Raw genomic sequence first — 13,757 nt, 5'->3', positions numbered from 1 at the left:
CTTTGGTTTCTAAATTTTAGAATTCTGTGAGACTAATTCTTAGTAGTAATTTTGTGAAAGCTGTTCAACTATTAAGTTCAGGTTTACAAACTTGGAACCTCTGGGTCAAATGTACTCCTTTATACTCCCACTATGAACTTCCTCTTCGAGAGCACTTATCTTTAAGTAGAAATAATTTCTCTAACTTTCTAGACTTACTCTTTAAGTGGGAGATGGAACCATCCTAATTTCTTCAACACTTAGAAGAGTGCCTGGATCACTCACTGAGTTTTGGTTTTGGTTTTGTTTCTATTTTACTGCAATAATCTCCCACTTGATCTACCCATAACCACTCTTGCCTTTCCCATACTGCTTCTCTATGCAAACATGGTCAGGCCTCCTCCACTCAAAAATTTTCATCTTTGCCGGGTGTGGTGGCTCACGCCTGTAATGCCAGCACTTTAGGAGGCCAAGGTGGGCAGATCATGAGGTCAGGAGATCAAGACCATCCTGGCCAACGTGGTGAAACCCCATCTCTACTAAAAATACAAAAATTAGCTGGGCGTGGTGGCACGTGCCTGTAATCCCAGCTCCTCAGGAGGCTGAGGCAGGAGAATCTCTTGAACCTGGGAGGCGGAGGTCACAGTGAGCCGAGATCGCGCCACTGCACTCCAGCCTGGTGACAGAGCAAGACTCCATCCAAAAAAAAAAAAAAAGAAAAGACTTTCATCTTCCACTCTTCTGAAAACGAAGACCAAATTTCGTAAAATAGCCCTGGAGGATCTAGTCTCTGCCTACCCTTTCCTGCTTTACCTCTTTTATCACTGCTTCTCTTTATTTTATCAGCTTTAGCCATACAAAGCTAGTAGAGATGAAACTAGTCAGCATAGAGAAAAAAGCAGAGCAGGGACCTGGGGAATGTCAGGGTAGGGTAGGGTGAAGTGGGTTGGGGTGAAATAAAAGGCAAGACTGAAAAGGTTATATTAGACCTTAGCAAATGAGAGGGAACAAAAAATAAATACCTCTAAAATGGGAGTATACCTGACTTGTTTGGAAAATGCAGCCAGTGTGGCTGGAGTGAAGTTGGAACACTAGGGAGCAGTAGGTGGGTTACAGAAGTAATAGAGGTCTGAAACAGCAGAAGCTTTATGCAATCAACTCCCATGGTTACCTCTCTCATCTAGATCTCTCCTGAGTCCAGTCTCCTATATGAAACACATATTTGACAACTCCTCTTGGATGTCTTACAGACATGTCTAACCCTGAAGTCTTAACTGCACTCTAAATCTGTTTCTTCTCCATTCTTTCCCATCTCAGTAAATGGCAGTAACCTCTATCCACTGGCAAAAGCCAGAATCCTAAAAGGTTCTCCCACTAAATTTAGAAAAGACATGAAATTCCTACTAAACATCCTCCACACTAGGTAGCTATAGCCTTTAATTAATATAGCAAATATGGTAAAGACCCTAATCCCCTACATATGGTACTCCGTTAAGTATTACCACCCACTCACATATTACACACATACAGGAAGGAAATCACTCACATCTGAGTCCCAATCAAGGAGTTCACATTCCTATGGGGGCAGAGGCTAGGTGAAGTGGGACACTGAATCTGCATATCCTCTGAAATACCCAATGTCCATCTAAGACAAAATGGTACCTGAGCCCAGAGGGTTAGCCCAAATAGTATAATAGCTTCGAGCTAAGAGGTAGCCATCATAGAGGAAGAGGTCCTTATGGCCTCTAACAATATGAATTTAAAAACAGGAGGGCCAGTGAGCCCATCAAGCAAGATCAACATCCCATATACCCGTACTTTTATACTCTAAAAAAAGATGGGAACACAGACTAGGAACTACTGCCGTGTTTGAAAATGCCCCCATGTTTGTTGTCAGTGCTACTGTCTGTTACTTCATGGTGACTAGAAACAAACTCCACAACAAAAATGACAATAAATTATGGTGTATTACTATAGTAGAATACTATGTAAATTTATTAAATAGTTGTACACTTAGTTACATGGAAACTCATAACACATTCTGAAGTGAAAGCAGAGTATATAGTTTGCATAAATACATACACTCATTAAAATGCTACAGCTGTACCTCTGGTAAGCCAAAAGTTTGTATGGGCTTGTCCTAGAAAGCAGGAAAGTGAGGAACTAAGAACGCAAAACGAAAAATTAGAAATAGGCCGGGCGCGGTGGCTCAAGCCTGTAATCCCAGCACTTTGGGAGGCCGAGACGGGCGGATCACGAGGTCAGAAGATCGAGACCATCCTGGCTAACACAGTGAAACCCCATCTCTACTAAAAAATAAAAAAAACTAGCCGGGCGAGGTGGCGGGCGCCTGCAGTCCCAGCTACTCGGGAGGCTGAGGCAGGAGAATGGCATAAACCCGGGAGGCGGAGCTTGCAGTGAGCTGAGATCCGGCCACTGCACTCCAGCCTGGGTGACAGAGCGAGACTCCGTCTCAAAAAAAAAAAAAAAAAAAAAAAAAAAAATTAGAAATAGATTTTGAAAAGTATGTTTTACCAAACTTACCTGACAAATTTAAGAGTAGTGAAATTATACATAGTGTATTCACTGACCATGATGGAATCAGACTAAACATCAATAACAAAGACAACAGGAAAAATCTCCAAACACTTGGAAACTACACTTCTAAAATAATCCGGGGGTCAATGAATTATCAAGGGAAATTTTTAAACTGAACGAAAATAAAATACAATATATTACAATTTGTGAGATGCAGAAGTGAGAAAAATTCATAACACTAAATACATAGATCAGAATTAGCCAGGTGTGCACCTGTAGTCCTAGCCACTCAGGAGGCTGAGGCAGGAGGATCACTTGAGCCCACGAGTTTGGGGCTGCAGTGAACTATGATTATGCCACTGCACTCCAGCCTGCACAAGAGAGTAAGATCCTCTCTCTTAAAAAAAAAAAAAAAAAAAAAAAAAAAAGTTATGAAGAATAGTCTGAGAAAAAAAAGGAAGAAAAGAGGAAATGTCTCAAATAAATAATCTAAGTCCATACCTCAAGAACAAAGAACAAGAAGGGGGAAAGTAAATCTAAAGAAAGCAGAAGGTAGTAAATCTAAGAATAGAAATCAATAAAACTGAAAACAGAAAAAAACCACAGATAAAAGCAATTAAACAAAATCTTGGTTCTTTGAAAAGAATAATAGAACTGACAAACTTCCAGCAACACTGACAAAGAAAAAAGAAGACACAAATCATCAATATCAGAAAAGAATCACAGATTATCACTAGAGACCCTGTAGACATCAATAAGGGAATACTAAGAACAATTCTACACACAGAAATTTGACAACTTAAGACAAAATGAGCCAAATCCTCAAAAAGCACAGCTATCACAACTTACCCAAAGTGAAGATGACTTGAAAAGCCCTATAGGTATTCAATAAATTGAATTCACACATTTAAAACTCCTAAAAAAGAAAATCTCCAGATGTGGGTGTTTTCAGGAAGAATTCTGCCAAACTTTTAAAGATGTAATGTCAACTCTACACAATCTCTTCCAGAAAACAGAAGAAGAGAGAATGCCTCCCAACTCTTTTTATGGAGTACAATAGTACCCTCATATAAAAAATCAGAAAAAGAATGCCAAAGGGCTTATGGTGAGGGGAACTACAAACAAATATCCTTCATGACTATAGAGACAAAAAGCCTAATAGAATATTAGCAACATACATAAAGACTCTTAGATCATGACCAAGTATTGTTTATTAAAGGCACACAAGACTGGTTCAATATTTAAAATTCAATCAATGTAATCTATCACATTAACAGGTCAAAAAAGAGAAATCACATGATCAGTTAATTGATGCAACAAAACATTTAACAAAATTCAACACCCATTCACGATAAAAATTTTCAAAAAACTAGGAAGAACATATCAATTGGATTTAAAATATTTATTAAAAATCTACACCTAAAATCAGACTTAATGGTGAAAGACTGAATGTTTTGTACCCAAGATCAAGAATGAGGCAATGATGTCCACTCCCACTACTCTTCAAGCACTGTGTTGTAAACTGTGTTGTAAACACAGTGCTTGAAGATCTAGCCAGTGCAATAAGGTAAGAAATGAAACATGTGTTAGTCCGTTCTCACATAGCTATAAAGAAATACCTGAGACCAGGTAGTTAATTGGCTTATGGTTCTGCAGGCTGTACAGGAAGCATTGAGGCTTCTGCTTCTGGGAGGCCTCAGGAAATGTACAATCATGGCAGAAGGCAAAGGGGAAGTAGGCACATCTTACATGGCCAGAGCAGGAGGAACAGAGAAAGGAGGGAGGTGCTACACTTTTAAACAACCAGATCTCACGATAACTCACTCACTATCACGAGAACAGCCCCAAGGTGATGGTGCTAAACCATTCATGAGAAACCATCCCCATAGTCCATCTCCCACCCCACCCAACCTCTAACATTGGTACAACTGAACATAAGATTTGTGTGGGGACACAGATCCAAACCTTATCAAAATGAAAGGCAAGCAGATCAGAAACCAAGAAATAAAAATGTCCCTATTAAAGATGGAATAATTGTCTGTGCAGAAAGAAATATGTTTTTTAATTACCTAGAACTAACAAGTGAATTCAGCAAGTTCACAGGACACAAGATCAAAGTACAAAAATTGAAATGTATGTCTATATACCAGCAATAAATACATGGAAGGTGAAAGTAAAAATACAAGAAAAGATTTATTCTAAAATTTACATGGAAAGGCAAAGAACACAGAGTAACCCAAACAATTTTGAAAAAGAATAAAGTATAATAAACCACTCCATATTATTTTAACACTTATTATGTAACTTCAGTAATCAACACTGTGAGGAGATGGCAAAGACACAGAGTTCAACAGAACATAACAGAGAACCCAGAAACAGCCACACTACTAGTGTGGCCAACTGTCTTTATACAAAGGTAAAAAAGCAATTCGATGGAAGAAGGAGAGCTATCCAACAAATGGTACTGGAACAAATGGATAACCATAGGCAAAAAACCGAAACAAAAACCCTTGACCTAAACATGACACCAATAAAAAGAAGCTAACTCAAAATGTGTATTTAAATGTAAACCATAAAACTTTTAAAAGAAAACCTAGGAGAAAACCTTTGGGGATCTATATTTGGTGAGGAGATTCAGACATGACACCCAAAGCACACTCACAAAAAAAAATTCATAAACTGGACTTCATCAAAATAAAAAACTTCTGCTCTATGAAAAACTACGTTAAGAGGATGAAAAGACAAACTATAAAAGGGAGAAAAGATTAGCAAACCACATATCTAACAGACGATTCATATCTAAAATATATACAAAACTCTCAAAACTCAACAGTAAAAAAACCAATTTTATAGAAAATGTGCATAAGAGACATTTCACCAAAGACACACAGCTAAACAGATACACAGATACACACACACACACATACTTACACATACGAAAACATGTTCAACATCCCTAACCATTATGGAAATGTCAATTAAAGCCATAATGATGTATCACTACACACCTATCAGAACAACCAAAATAAAAATACTGACAACCACAAATGCTGGGGAGGATGAGGAGAAACTGAATCTCTCATACATTCCTGATTGTGATGCGAGACAGTTCAGCAACTCTGGAAAATAGTGTAGCAGTTTCCTAGAATACTAAACATATATTTACTATACAACCCAGGTATCACACTCCTGTGCATTTATCCCAAAGAAATAAATATTTATGTCCATACAAAATCCATACATATTCATAGCAGCTTTATTTGTAGAGCTAAAAACTGAAGAAAAACAAAACATCCCTCAATAGGTGAAGGGTTCAACAAACTGTGGTACATAGAACACTACTCAAAAACATAGTATTCAAAAAGTCACATACTATGATTCCATTTATGCAATATTCTTGAATATCAGAGACGGAGAACAGATACATGGTTGCCAAGGGCTAAAGATGGTAGGGAAGCAGAGGTGAAGGGAAGACTAGTAAGGGACAACATGAGGGAGAGCTTTGTGGTGACAGAATAATTCTGTATTTTTTTTTTTTTTTGGAGACAGTCTCATTCTGTTGCCCAGGCTGGAGTGCAATGGTATGATCATAGCTCACTGTAGCCTCAAATTCCTGGAATTAAGCAACCCTCCCACCTTAGCCTCCCAAATAGCCAGGACAAAACACATGGACCACCATGCCTCGCTAATTTATTTTTATTTTCGTAGAGATGGGATCTCACTATGTTGCCCAGGCTGGTTTCACACTCCTGGCCCCAAGCTATCTGTCCCATCTGGGCCTCTCAAAGAGCTGAAAGAGATGAGCCACCATGCCCAGCGAGTTCTGCATCTTGATTGCTGCAGTGGTTGCATGAATCTACATGTGATAAAATGAAACAGAACTACAACACACACATTTACCAATGTCAGTATACTGGTTTGAAATATTGTCCTATGAGTCTGTAAAATAACCAATGGGGGAGACTGAGTGCAGAGTACACGGGCTTTGGTGTGCCATTTTTACAACTTTCAGTGAATCTCTAATTATTTCTAAGAAAAACATTTTTTCAAAGGAAGACAGAAAAACTAAATCAATAGTAATTAGCTACATTCTGAAGTTTCCGAATATGTATCTTGAAAATTTACATCCCACATATACTATCATTCCTAGTATTTTCTTGAATGATTTTATTTCATGGTGATCTTTATTCTAGAAAAAAATATGTTTTGAAGTGAGGCTTCGATTATTTTACTTCATAGTATTCAAAATACCCAATAACAAAATTATTTTATAAAATGAGTTTTAGAGTTTTGCAGAAATAGATTTATAATCCAATTCTATAACTTACTACATAAATGACATGAGAAAATTAAACTTGAGTCTCTGTTTCTTCATAACTAAAACAGGGATAAAATATATATACTTTGGAGAACTACCATGTCTGTGTATACAGAAACTGGCAGTGTTCTACATACACTGGACTACATAACTTTTACTGTTATCATCTTATCTCCCTGAAGGTAACACACATTCCTATGGGCAGGAGCAATTTCACGTATTTCCCTTGAATCACCTTACTGCTGTCAGCATGGTGATAAGTATACAAAAAATACCCAACATGCAATTTTCTTTGAACTTTTAACCTCTGCCATTAAAATTACCCTTTTTCTTTACTGTAAATGGTTATACCTTGACTTTCTGAAAAGGGCTAGGTTTGGAGTCTTTCAGGTGTGTTTTGTTTTTCAAATGAGAGTTTTCTTGTTTTTGTTTTTTAGAGACAGAGTCTCTCTCTGTCACACAGGCTGGAGTACAGTGGTACCATCATAGCTCACTACAGCCTCAAACTTCTTGGCTCAGGTGATCCTTCTGCCTCAGCCTCCCCAGTAGCTGGGACTACAGGCCTGCACCACATGCCCAACTTATTTTTTAATTTTTTCTAGAGACGAAGTCTTGCTATGTTGCCCAGACTGGTCTCAAACTCCTGGCCTCAAGCAATCCTACCACCTTGGCCTCCCAAAGTGCTGGGCTGCCAGGCCAGCCTCCAATAAGAGTTTTTTGATGAAGCTAATATGTAGTTTCTAAAGGCATCAAGCCAAGAAAGACTAGTCCAATGGTGTAATAGTTCAGAGATGCAAAACACAGACCGAGATTTCCAAACATTCTGCACATCCCATATTCTTGTTTCTAACTCAGTCAGTTAAAAATATTTTTTTGATAGCCAATAAGTGGTGTTTTTCTAGCATCTCATCACTTCATAGAGATCATTATTCTTGCTTATCATTTAAGAATCCTATTTGTATTTAAATTGACTAACACTGCTACCCATTATCAGTTCCAGGTTGCTGACCCTGATCTTTTGCAATGTTCTAGAAATTATTTCTATACTCACCTATTCCTCATTATATTTGTCCCATCACAATAGAAATTATAAAAAAGATAATACCAACCCCACTCTGTAATTTGGTATCTTCTTTGAAGAATTTATTCTGCTAATTCTTCTCCTAGTTCTAAACTCCTAAAAGGAACTGTCAAGTAACCATCAAATAGGATTAATAAACTCAACTGTAATACAGCTCACTAAACTTCTTTCTCTTACTCATAAAAGTCATATTAAAATGTACTGTGAGGGACAGTGCAGTTTATATGATATTATCATCAATATATCACAACAAAAGTTCCAAACAAAACACTTTAGATATCTTTGAGAAGGTTTTAGATATCTTTGAGAGCATACTACTCAAAGATGCTCTATACATTTTATTAGTTAAAATATGTCTTCTACTATATATATATACATATACATAGTGCAAAGACAGTATAGAGTTCCCATACACCCTTCATCTAGCTTTCCCTAATGTTAGCAACTGACAAAAACATAGTTAACACTGGTCAAAACTGGAAACTGAACACTGATACAACAGTATTAAGTAAATCACAGATTTTATTCAAAGATTCTATACTTTTTAAGTAACTGGTGACACTGGACTTCTAGATATGTTGGGGATAACTGAATATCCAGATGTCTTGGGAGAATTTCTATTATCATTTCTAATTTAACATGCTCCCAGCTGCTCTATGATGAGCTTTGATTCTCTATGAGAGCATGGAGTCATGGTAACATAGAATCTTCTGTTGGATGAAACCTTGGAAGTCATTTAGATAAATATTTTTTAAAGTATAAACTATGACCCATTAACAGGTCATGTAATAAATTTAATAAACCACAACTATTTTTTTTTTTTTTTTTTTTTTGAGAGGGAGTCTCGCTCTGTTGCCCAGGCTGGAGTGCAGTGGCAGGATCTTGGCTCACTGCAAGCTCCGCCTCCTGGGTTCTGGCCATTCTCCTGCCTCAGCCTCCCAAGTAGCTGGGACAACAGGCGCCTGGCACCATGCCCAGCTAATTTTTTGTATTTTTAGTAGAGATGGGGTTTCACCATGTTAGCCAGGATGGTCTCGATCTCCTGAGCTCATGATCCACCTGCTGCGGCCTCCCAAAGTGTTGGGATTACAGGCGTGAGCCACCGCACCCAGCCCACAACTATAATTTCTAATAAAACAGAAAATATTAGAGTATAATACAGATGTTAAGGGTATTACTGCTTCATAAATCTTTTGTTTTAGTGATATTTGTAAAAATGTATATCTGTGTGGATGTAGGTATTTATGTACTGGGTCATATTATTTTTAAAAATTCCTTAGCACAGGTCAGAGACAAAAATGTTTTACAAGTCACTCATCTATATCAAACCAAAGAAAGAAAGTTCTCTTTAATATTCCTTACAAATGATAACCCCCATCTCTAACTAAACACTATTAAAGGTAGAATATTTGCTACTTATACATCAGACAGTAATACGTATTAGGAAATTTTTAATGTGGAACCAACATTTCTCTGTTGACTTTTGATCTACAACTCACAAAAAGGGCGGGTTTCTTCCTTCTAAAGAAAAATACTGTGCAATCCTATTTCTTTTTTTCGTCAAATCAGTGAACAGAAGTTGTTACACCTAGAAATCAAAAGTTCCAAAAGAAAGTTTTCCAAGAAGAGACTCTAAAAATAAAGGGCAATAATAGAACAGAAAAAATATATATGTAAGGACTCTAAATGAAGGAATAGAACAATGCCAAGCAAAAACATCAAGTCAATGAAAGAACACCTTTGTAGAAATTATATAAATAGTGGATCCTGCCCCTGGCCAGCCCCGCCTGGCCTTCCCTCGGGCCCACCTGACCGCCATACGTCCCTCCTCCTCCCCACCTCGTGGCGGCAGCAGCCCTCTAGCTTTGGCTCCGTGGACTGGCTCTCCCAAAACAGCTGCTCAGGACCGACCCACACCCCCAGGCCTGCCAACGTCTCCCTGAGGAGCCTCCCCGGCCCAGGTCAGGCATCCGGCTCCTAGGAGCCCCCTCAGGCCGTCAGCATCACAGAGGCTAGGTCCTCAAACCTGCCTCCGTCGGAGAGGACCGTGGCTGGGTAAAGGGCCAAACACCTGGCGGGCTCCCTGGCGTCCCCACAGTCTTCACCATGGAGCAGGTCCGCGCCTTGGAGGGCGTCTTCCGGCAAGACCAGTACCTGGGCCCTCTGCAGCGGAAGAGGCTGGCCAGGGAGATGCAGCTGTCAGAGGTCCAGATAAAAACCTGGTTTCAAAATCGCCGGATAAAACACAAACGGCAAATGCAGGACTCCCAGCTGAACAGCCCCTTCTCGGGGGTCACTCCACACACCCCCGGCTTCCCACTCACCGTCTTCTGGCCTTGCCAATGGCCTGCGGCTGCTGTGCCCTTAGGCACCACTACCTGGGCCCCAGGTTCCGATGCTGCCCCCTGGCTCCTTCTGGGATCTCTGCCAAGTGGAACAAGAGGCCCTGGCCTCTGAGTGGGCTTCCTGCTGAGGGCAGCCTCTGGCCTACCACCCTGCAAAGCCCAGGAAGTGGCATGCATACGCTGGGACCAGCCCTGTCCACGGGACCCTGGGGCCTGGTGTGCTCTGCTGGAGACAGGGGACGCATTTTGAGGAAATGCCTCTGACTCCAGGCCTCCCATACACGTGGTCTGTGCAGATCGCACCTGGCGCCTACCCGGAGGACTCAGCTGTTCTGTTTACACTGTGGTGGCACCTCTCATCCTGACTCAAGCAAAGGTTCTCGAGATTTCTGGAGAATATATTTATTAAAGCCACCTCTTCACCGAAAGTTACCAAAAGGGTCGGTTTGGGAAGTAAATGAAGGGTCAGTGTACAGAGTCAAACGCAGAAGTGGGCTTGTTATGAGTAGGGCTTTCAGCATATGATAAAAGGATAATTTTTTTTTTTAAATGTTGGAAAAACTGGTTTTCCAGTTGGAAAAATAAAGGTTGTAAGCTTTGTGTGTAAAAAAGAAAACCATGAAGGATTGGAAGGGGGAAAAAAAAAGAAATCATATAAATAAAATTATCAGGCAGATAATTTCATAGACATATGCATTACTTACTAGCAAATCTCCTCATTTTGGAAAATGTTTCACTTTTTAATTTTTTTTAAACACACAAAGAAGAACTTCCACATTCAAAAGAAAGACTAAACCATGCACAAATGAACCCTTTCTGTTTCCTTTAACATACAAGAAAGTGATTTGAAATTTATTAAAACTGTTATTTCTGGCCAGGCGCGGTGGCTCACGCTTGTAATCCCAGCACTTTGGGAGGCCAAGGCAGGCAGATCATGAGGTCAGGAGTTCAAGACCAGCCTGGCTAACATAGTGAAAAACCGTCTCTACTAAAAATACAAAAAAAAACTTAGCCGGGCGTGCTGGCGGGGGTGCTGGCAGGCGTGCTGGCAGGCGCCTGTAATACCAGCTACTCGGAAGGCTGAGGCAGGAGAATCGCTTGAACCTGGGAGGCGGAAGTTGCAGTGAGCGGAGATTGCGCCATTGCACTCCAGCCTGGGTGACAGAGCAAGACTCCGTCTCAAAAAAAAAAAAAAAAAAAAGCTGTTACTTGTGTCCAATCCCAAACAACCAAAGTATTTCATGTCATTAAATATATATGTGTAACACACTTACACATACATATATGCATATAGATATTCACCAAACCAGATATTGAACTATCTGGCCACTTCATACTACTCAAAAGGCAGATTCTTAGCAAAATATATGATAGAATAAAATGAATTCTGAAGTAAAAAAAATCCACCAACTAGATAAAACTCAATGTACTCCACACTTAAGGGGGCATCTTAGGGCTTAATTAAAGCCCTGCTACTCTTACTTTGCCCCAAATTCAAACTATAATACCAGTTTTCAAGATAATAGCAATTGAAAAGCATTAAAGAAAGGAGGAAGCAATATGCAAAGGTACACTAACAAAAACAAGAAATAAGATGACAATCTGACTGCCAAGAATGATTTGGAAAGTAACTAAAAGCACACTTGAGTACTCTAGAAACAGATGTCTAGGATTATCTGGTATAAGGACAAACCACGTAAATATCTCATGAGGCTTATGATAATACTTATTGTTTATAAGGCTGACAATGAGTCAACAGGAAGGATTCTTTATGCTAAGAATTGTGGCATTTTCTATTTAAGGATATAAAAAATATATGCCATAACTTTTAGAAATATTTCTATCCAAAATTACTGAACTAAGTAAAGTTTTAGTTTCCAAAAAAAAAGTGAATCCTCAGCAATGTGGGGAAGCTAGCTGTCCGGAACAATTGTCCCTAAGGAGTGTGGTTAACTGTAATTCTTACCTTCTTCTTTACTTCTTTCAAAAGTTCTATGACTATTTAAACCATCTTATAATCTTTGATGTTAATAGAGGGTAATGTGTTTTAGGTTGTGGGGACCAGTATTTACATGACTGGACATAGAATTACCTGGGGAAGTTTTAAAAAACATTGGGGTTCAAGCTCTGCAACCAGAAATTCTGATTTAATTACTTGAGATAAAGCCTGGGCATCAGAATTTTTAAAGCTGCCCAGGGAAGCCTGATGTTCAGTTAGGGCTGGGAACCACTTAGGTAAATAGTTTTCTTCATGACACCTTTAGGAATTTTTAAGAGAGATACAGTATGCAGCATTTCCAAAATTTGTCTTCAAATCCCTTTTACCATGGAACATCTTATACAACACTGACTTAGGTAATGCTTCATCTGAAAATCAAGGTAAATATTAAGTTTAGAATCAAGTTGTATAACTTTTGAACTTTGTAAAAGTTCTAACACGGTTAGGAAGAAGGAAAGGGAGAGAAAAAAGAAGAGGAGGACTTACTTTTATCTTGCTACCACATTTTTTATATTACAAAAATTCCAAATGAAATATTTTAATTTTAACTTAAAATTTCACAGTTTATTTTAATCATGCTTATATTAAGCCTGTGACTCAAAAGTATTTACATGTTGTGAAAGTTAATTCCAAAGATAAAACTGTGCTGCCCTCTAATGGTTCAAGATAAATATTTTTACCTATACATACTAGTAAGGTGATAAATACAATTTTATTATTTTATAAATGGGAGGATTACATTATATACTAGAAAAGAAAAATAAGATTTCAATTTTTGGTATAACTGAGCTCAAAAAATTAACTATGACTGCTATGTTCAAGCTCAAGACCCTTTTAACTGTCCAGGCAAGCTGGCCGACCCCTGTAATCCCAACACATTGGGAGGCCAAGCCAGGAGGATTGTTTGAGCCCAGGAGTTTGAGACCAGCCTGAGCAACATAGTGAGACCCCATCTCTACAAAAAATAAAAAATTAGCCAGACATCATGGTGTCCCAACTACTAGAGAGGCTGAGGTGGAAGGACCACTTGAGCCCAGAAGGTCATGGCTGCACTGAGCCATGATCGTGCCACTGTACTCCAGCCTAGGTGACAGAACAAGACTGTCTCAAAAAAAAAAGAAAGAAAGAAAGAACTCTTTTAATTATCAAGCCATTTCTTAAACTACCATATTTGCCTATGCATGTGTAAATCAGGATAAAAATGTTCACCTCCTCTGCATTCTGCAATAGCCATATCTAATTTAGCTTCTTTTTCAAATAAATCTATGGCAGTAGTGTTCAAATTTGAATGCTCGTACCCCACAAAAAAAATTTAGAAAATTACACATATTCTTGCATATTTCTTCTTATAGCTAAAGTTTTAATTCACATTTAAAAAAATTCATTAAGTACTTGCAAAAGATGTAGTTTCTAATTTACTGTAAATATTTACATCTTAAAATAAAATTATGTCACTCTTTTAAGTGTATCCAAAGAAACTGAACTATCAAAGCAAGC

At 38.7% G+C, this 13,757-nt stretch overlaps 1 protein-coding gene and 1 pseudogene across 11 annotated transcripts in view; one reads left to right on the top strand and one right to left on the bottom strand.

Moving 5' to 3' along the window:
- LOC126961554 (homeobox protein VENTX-like) overlaps nucleotides 1-10,511 on the top strand; it is a 30,833-nt pseudogene extending 20,322 nt beyond the window's left edge.
- STAU2 (staufen double-stranded RNA binding protein 2) overlaps nucleotides 1-13,757 on the bottom strand; it is a 332,823-nt gene that overhangs the window by 226,070 nt on the left and 92,996 nt on the right. The window lies entirely within an intron of this gene.

Source organism: Macaca thibetana, chromosome 8 (genome assembly GCF_024542745.1).
Source record: "Macaca thibetana thibetana isolate TM-01 chromosome 8, ASM2454274v1, whole genome shotgun sequence".
Taxonomy (NCBI): domain Eukaryota; kingdom Metazoa; phylum Chordata; class Mammalia; order Primates; family Cercopithecidae; genus Macaca; species Macaca thibetana.
This window is presented reverse-complemented; position numbering and strand designations above follow the sequence as displayed.